This window comes from Drosophila elegans, unplaced genomic scaffold (genome assembly GCF_018152505.1).
Source record: "Drosophila elegans isolate 14027-0461.03 unplaced genomic scaffold, ASM1815250v1 contig_492, whole genome shotgun sequence".
NCBI classification, from domain to species: Eukaryota; Metazoa; Arthropoda; class Insecta; order Diptera; family Drosophilidae; genus Drosophila; species Drosophila elegans.
Genome location: NW_024545879.1, coordinates 102,823 through 110,983, shown reverse-complemented (window position 1 = coordinate 110,983; position 8,161 = coordinate 102,823).

Sequence of the window (8,161 nt, the reverse complement as noted above, 5' to 3'; positions counted from 1 at the left end):
TTTTTCTTTTCTGTTCTCATTATGTGTTTCTAACATTCTAGATTGTGTATTTTTCAAGATAATGGGAATATTATCATGATCAATTTCATTATATAGGATATCAAATTGTTTTTTCGTTTGTTGTGGAATGAATGCTCTGATTATATTTTTGAGCGGCTCTTATAACTATTTTGGAAAAATTAGTTAAATTAAACTCCTCTTTTATGCAGCGAGCTATTTTTGTTAATGTCGAGTGTGCTCTTTCTACTTGCCCGTTTGAAGTACTGTGTCTTGGGTCTGCGTAATGCAAAGTAATTCCACACCTTTATGCAAATGATTTAAATTGGGCCGAGGTAAAACTAGGTTCGTTATCGGTCATAATTTCTTTTGCTTGGGGAAATTGTTGAAGTAGTTCCATTACCAATGTTTAACTTATTTTGAATTTCTTGTACAATAAGGTATTTTGAATACGCGTCTATACAAGTAATAAATGTTAAATTTTGCGCGTAGTATGTATCTATATGTAAATTTTCTCCTTCTTTAGTTGGAATAGGGGCTTCCCCGATTGGAATTTTTATTGGGTGCCTGTTATATTTATTTCATTACAAATCACACAATTTTTGATATATTCTTTCAATTTTTTAAATAAGTTTGGCCAATAATATAACCTATTGATTTGTTTATAATTTTCATCCAGACCCCTATGAGCTCGACTGTGTGTTTTGTCTATAATTATGGCTTTATCTTCATCGTTTTCTATGTCTTAAAGAAAGATTCTCGTAAAAAGAAATGGGTTAGTGAAATTATTTTTTAAGGGTAATTGAATGTGATATAAGTCCTCTAATGTACAATGAATTCCTACTGTAATGTTCGGTGGAATATACTCTTTTAATATAGTTATTAAATGTTCTGGTGTATCATATTCAATTATGTGTCGTGTCCTGCCAAAAACTTCCAGTGACTCATGTATTGTAAACCTCCCCGTTGTTAATACATTTTCAAAACTACTGTCAGCAGAATGCTCTGTGTTTTGATCTGAGTCTGACTGTTCTGTTTGTTCTATATCACTGTTTGTAATGTTATTTATTTGTATTGGAGATAATGCATCGGCTTCAACATTTGTTGTACCGGGTTTATATATTATTTTTGGGGTAAAACTTTCTATGAAAGAACACCATCTTTTTATTTCTATGTTGGGATTTTTGTCCGAAATCGTGAAAGACAAAGATTGATGGTCCGTTTGGATTTCTATACAAACTACTCCGTACAAATAGTTTCTCAAATTTTTAAAGGCCCATACTATAGCTAGCAGTTCCTTTTTGTTTGTGACATAAAGTTGCACGGTTTTATAAAGTGTCTTAGAAATGAAAGTAATTGGTTTTTTTTCCTGTGATAATACCGCCCCGATAGCTACATCTGATGCGTCTGTTGTCAAAGTGAATTTTTTACTATAATCTGGTTGAACTAGTTCAACTTGTGCTATTAGATTCTCTTTTAGTTCGTTAAAAGCTTGTATAGCTGAATCGTCTAATTGTACTAAAACTTTTGTAGGTATTGTTTTAGAAACATTTCCATTTTCCCCTCCTAAATATTTTGTAAGAGGTTTTGCAATTTTTGCATAATTACGGACAAATTTTCGGTAATAGCCAGTTAAGCCTAGAAAACTTCGAAGTTCTCTAATATTTTGTGGTAACGGATACCTTGAAATTGTAGAAATTTTTTCAGGATCTGTTTTGATTACATTAAAAGAAACAATGTAACCAAGAAAGGAGGTTTCTAATTTAAAGAATTTAGATTTTTCGAGAGAAATTTTCATATTTGCTCTTTGTAAAATGCCTATTATTTGAGTTAAATCTGAGAAATGTTGCTCGATTGTGTTTGAAAAAATTATAATATCGTCCATGTAGACGTGGCATGTTTTTCCTACTTGTTCTCTGAGAATATCATCCATTGCTCTCTGGAAAATTCTGGGCGGATCGGTTAACCCGAAAGGCATGCGTAAAAATTCAAATTTTCCGTTGTTAATAGAAAAAGATGTTTTTTCAATATGAGTCTTTCATTAGAATTTGATGGAATCCTGATTCCAAATCAATTGTGGAAAAAAATTTTGCCTTTCCTAAGTTGGCTAATATAACAGATGGGTCTTGCATCGGGTATCTATCCGGTATTGTGTTCTCATTTAATTTTTTGTAGTCTACTACAAGTCTGTGTTTAGGGCTACCGTCTTCATTTTGACCCTTTTTGGGTACCACCTGTACTGGTGAATTGTAAGGACTTCTACTCGGCCTTATAATATTTTCATTTATCATTCTACTGATTTCATTGTTAACGAAATCTGAAACTGATAAAAAATAGGGATATTGTTTACTGTAAATGGCCCTGTCGTTATTTGTATTTATTTCGCCCCGAATATCAGTTCTAAAAGGAATTTGTAGGTTTATTTTAGAGTGTTCCTCTTCAATTATGTCAATTATTCTTTTCTCCAAATCTTCTACTTGATTTGAATTTAACATTTTAATATTATTTATTTTATTTCTTTCGGAATCCTTTTATCCCAAAGTTGTTACTTTTTTATTGACGGATAGTTCGACGTCGGCACGTTGAGGGTTATGTGTTCCCAAACGTTTTAACTTTTTGTTGACGGAAAATTCTTCGTCGGTGTGTTCAGGAATTTTTTTTCCAAAACTATATAATTTTTTGTTGACGGATTTTTCTACGTCGGCGTGTTCAGGATTTCTAGATCCCAAACTATTTGATTTTTCGTTGACGGATAATTCTACGTCGGCGTGTTCAGGACTTCTAGATCCCAAACTATTTGATTTTTTGTTGACGGATAATTCTACGTCGGCTTGCTCAGGATTCTGTGATCCCAAGCTAAATAAACTTTTTCCACCATTTATGAATCTGATTTATTTCCACTTTGCTCTTCAAGGTATTTTTTTATAATATATTCTTTTAATGGAAAGATAATTTTTCCATTTGTTAGCGATAATTGGTTTAAAGCATCGTAAAGTAATTTTTCTTTTTTCCCGTTATAATTGATGGTCCCTTTTTGAATATCAATTACCGCTCCTATTTTTTTTAAAAGATTAAAACCTATAAGTAAGTCGGACTCTAACCCTTCTATTTCATAAAATACTTGTCTTGTGTTAAATATTGTTATTAAATGATAATATTTTATTATTGTAAACCCATTAATGGTTGAAACTCTTTTGCAAATTGGGAGCTCTTTTTTATTTTGATAAATTTCCCTTTTTATGTAACAAGATGTTGCTCCTGTATCAATTAAAACTTTTAATTCCTCTTCGATTTTTTTGTCAGTTCTCATTAAGTAGGGTAATCCTACTCCGGATTCTGATCTAAAAAATGATCCTCTTCTATGTTATTTACTCTCATAATTGATTAATTGAACCAGTTGGTTCCCGCTTTAACTGCGGATGTGATTCAATTGGTTTGTTTTAAGTGGCGCTTATATTTGTTTTTTGCGCTTGGTTTTGATTATAATTATTTCTTGGATAATAATTATTATAATTTTGTTTGTTATTACCCCTGTTAAAATTATTATTAGGACGAATTTGATACTGGAATAATTAATCTATCTCCATGGGTTCAAGAGCAGACTGTACCTGATTGTTATTAAACTTCCAATTATTATTTTGGTCCCACTGATTATTATTATTCTGACTCTGATTCCATTGATTATTTTTAACTTGTTGTGGAGATCTTTGATTGTATCTCAAATAGTTTGAATTATTGTAATTAGTGGTCTTTTGATTAAAATAATTATTATTTTGTTCTGGGCTAGTAGTATAATTTGAGTTTCATTCCAACGAAATTGTGAGCGAATTTTGCTCTCATATTATTACTTTCCATCTCCTGTAGATACGCCATTGCATTAGGCAAGTCTGTTGGATTCATGGAATACAGAGTCGATGACATTGGGCCGTTAAGGCCAGTTATGAAAACTCTTAGTGCACTCTGTGCACTGTCTATCATTAATTTCTGAAGTGATTGGTTTATTACGACCATATGTCATTATAGTTTTATTAGACAGTAATGTTAGTTTCTTGTACACTTGGTTATAGTATTCCATTACACTTAGTTTTCCTTGTGTAAGAATATTAAATTCTTGTTCGACAATGTGAAGCGGTCTTCTATCGCTAAAAACGAAATCTAATCTAGCTAAAATAGCATTAAAAGTTAGGACTGTTCGGTGGATGGTTAGAGCATCCTTTTTTTTCCTGTTATCTTGTTTCTTAATATTGATAGTGCTGCGAAATATCGCTTACTTTTTTGGAATATACTGACTCACATAATTTTCAAGTTCCCCCAAAACAAAAGATCCTATGGCTGGACGCCACTCCCTGCGGCGGAGATTGTACTGACGACCCTGATCCTTGCTGGCTCTTTGTATGCTACTCTGGACGATGCTGTAGATCTCTCGTAAGTGGGCGAAACGCTTTGCTTGTGAACTGGGTGCCGTTATCGCACACCTAGTGACCTAGTATTCGCTCCCGAAAGGCTCGAGTCAGAGACGCCGAGGTTGCTTTGCGTAGAGGGATCAGTTAAATCCATTTAGTGAACGCATCGAAGAAGACAACATGTTGTTCTCTTGCTTGAAACGGGGCAGCGGGCCTACGAAGTCTGCACATAGTACTGCAAATGGTTCCTCGATCTGTCTCGTGAGCATCATGCCGGCTCGTCTTCGTTGGTCTGCTTTAAACTTTTGGCATAAGAAACATTTTCGTACATAGGCTCCGACATCGCGGAACATGCCAGGCCAGTAATATTTCTGAGAGATACGGGGAATGGTCTTTCGTACTCCAAAATGGCCTGCTGTGGGCGCGTCATGGCATTCTTGTAAAACTCGTTGGCGATGCTCACTTGTCACACATAGTTTCCATGGTATGTAGTCCTGGTCGTCGGGGGGATGTCCGAAGTGGCGATACAGCTCTCCGTTCTCGATGACATAATCAGGAAACTTCTGTGGGTTATACTTGATGTCCTGTAGTTTGCGCTGAATCCACTTGCACTGATGGTTTTCTGTCGTGATCCGCTAAAGTCTTTATATACTGGACGTCGTATTGATATTGCTGGAGTTCTAACGCCCATCTTGCTTTTCTTCCTGTCTTTCGACTTCAGATCGAGCAGGAATTATTGGATTATAGTCTATTGAATGTATAATTAGAATGTTGATCTCTTGATCGAAGTTTTCGGGTTCAGCTATTAACCAGTCATGATCTGTTCACAGTGTATTGGAAAGTCGTCATTAACTATTTGGAATTTGAAAGGGATTATAAATTTTCCTGTCTGTATTTCTATAAATGTTATGCCTTTTGATTTAAGAGTAATCAGCTCCTGTACCTATTAAAAGGGTTAAGGATGTTTTAGTGTGATAGTTATTTTTTTTATATAAATGTTGAGACTAAGATATATTTTATATATAGTCGCTTTGTGTTTTTTTAGTTTTACTGTTCTGCTTCAATAGGTCCGACTTGAGCATTTGAGTTTCCTCTATTATTTGAGTTATTTCGGAAAGAACTTCTTTAGTTTCCGCTGTTATGATGTTGGTTTTGGCCATAATTTCCTCGATTATTATAATATTGGTAATATTGGCCTCTAACTCGATAATTTCCCTGGTAGAAGTTATTTCTAGCGCGTATGAAATGACCTCGACAGTTTCCTCTACCATTGCCTCTATAATAACTAACTCGGTTGTTTGTATACACTACACTGTGGTTATTTGTTTATTGGGTGAATGTATTTAGTTATACCGTCATTCATATTATTGAATAAGCTAGCTTCCAAAATTGTTTCAATTGTTCCGCTTTCGCAATTCTCAATACTAGACCCAGTGGGACAAACAAGGAGATTTCTTAGAGAAAATGACGACATTTTAATATTGACCTCAGACAAAGGTAACAAGACGGTAGCTATAAACAAAGATGACTACAACCAAAAAATGAAGGACATATTAAAGGATATGAACACACACAGGACACTAAAGAAAGACCCCACCCCTAGACTGCAAACAAAAAGTAACGAAATAGTGGACAAACTATCAAAAAATGGAACTTATCTCAAGGTTCGAAAGAAATAATAATAATAATCTGCTCCTCCATCGGATCACCATCCTATGCACTATGCAAATACATTATTGACATATTAAAAAACATAACAGTAGACTCCAAATATAACATAAAAAATTCAGAAGAATTCAAAGACAAAATCAACAACACATATATTGGCGACGATGAAAGATTAATTTCATTTGACGTAATTTCATTATTTCCGAGTATACCGACAGATCTAGCCCTGGATATAATTAAAAACAAATGGACAATAATACAAAAATACAGTCAAATACCGCAAACAATATTTGTGGACATAATAAAATTTTGTATTCAAGAAAACAAATATTTCAAATTTGAAAACAATTTGTACACACAATTAAAAGGAATGCCTATGGGATCGCCAGCTTCGCCGATCATTGCAGATATTGTAATGGAAACTCTCCTGGACAACACGTTAGAAAAATTAAGACGACCTCCAAGATTACTGACAAAATACGTAGATGACCTGTTCGCAATCATTCAAGAGGATGACATTAAAACTACACTGACCATGCTCAACTCTTTCATCAATAATATATAATTTGCAATGGAACTAGAAGAAAACGACCAATTACCTTATTTGGACTCAGTGATAATTAGCCGTGGAAATCGATTAAAATTAAAATGGTACAAAAAACCAATTGCGTCCGGACGAATCATCAATTTCAACTCCAAACACCCAAAACAAATCATAATAAATACAGCTAGAAGCTGTATACATAGAATGCTCAAAATTTCAGACACGGATTACCACGAAGAGACGACCCAGGAGATAAAATCAATGTTGACAGATAATGATTTCCCAAAACACATAATAAAAACATTATTATCGGAACACTAAACAAGAAAACAAATAGCGTTAAAAACAATAAAAACAAAAAATATATGACAATTACATACGTACCGGCATTATCTGAACGTGTAGCGAAATCGGAATGCTACGACAAAGAAAACATAAGTATCGCACATAAACCGGATCACACATTAAAATCTATATACAACAGAACAAAATCAAAGATAAATGAAATTGACAAAAAAGACATGATATATATAAAATACCGCGCAACGGCAACAACAACGAAACATGCAACATGATATATATAGGAACAACAAAATCTAAACTAAAAACTAGACTAGCACAGCATAGATCGTACTTCAAAGATAGACACCATACGAACGCGCAAAAAACAGAACTCATGCCCCACTGTGCCAAGAGTAATCACTCACCGAACTTCGAAGAGACGGGTATTTTATCACAAGAACAACACTATGCCAAACGATTCACCATAGAAATGCTACATATCATAAAAACACCTAAAGACATACGGATGAACTACAAAACTACAATTGCGCTCATTTATATAGACACTTACTAGGGAAAGAAAAATTAGTTAACAACTCCACGTCCCCGGACGCAGACGTGTAAATTAAATGTATGTCAAATGTTAATTGTTTTCTGTTTGTTAAAATATTAAAATCGTTGTAACTTTTTTATAGTTGTCCTGAAGACGGTTGCCGAAGAGCAACCGAAATATATTGACAAATAACCAGAATTGAAATAATTTTGTGTTTTTTTCAACATCCTGACCACGAGCCGGCTAACAATTAATATACTTTGGAAAGGTCGCCAAAACCAACTATATTTTATATTTTATTTTTTTCACTATAAATTTTCCGGACCACTTGCTGCTGTAAAAATGTTTGGGAACTCGTGGTGGCCTGATCCCTTTCAGCCCTATATATACCCTCTGCCCAGCACCAGCATCACCCGATTATTTTTTTTTTCTGATCCCTTTCTCGGTTTTTCGCCAACGGCAGAAACCTCTTTCATTTGCATCACGTAGTCGCTCGGCTCTCATTCAGCTATTGGTGTGGGTGCAGTTCCTCATGGTTTGTTGTGGGTGGAGATACTTCTGGGCCAGGGGAGGTGGTGGAATCTAAGAGCGGATTAAAGTACTCTTTCCTGCTCGTCCACCAGAGCGCCTCTTACTTTTCACACCACCCCTCCCATTCTTGGCCCTACCAACCTTTGGAAAAGTGGTCACACTGCCATCTCCTAGGGCGATATT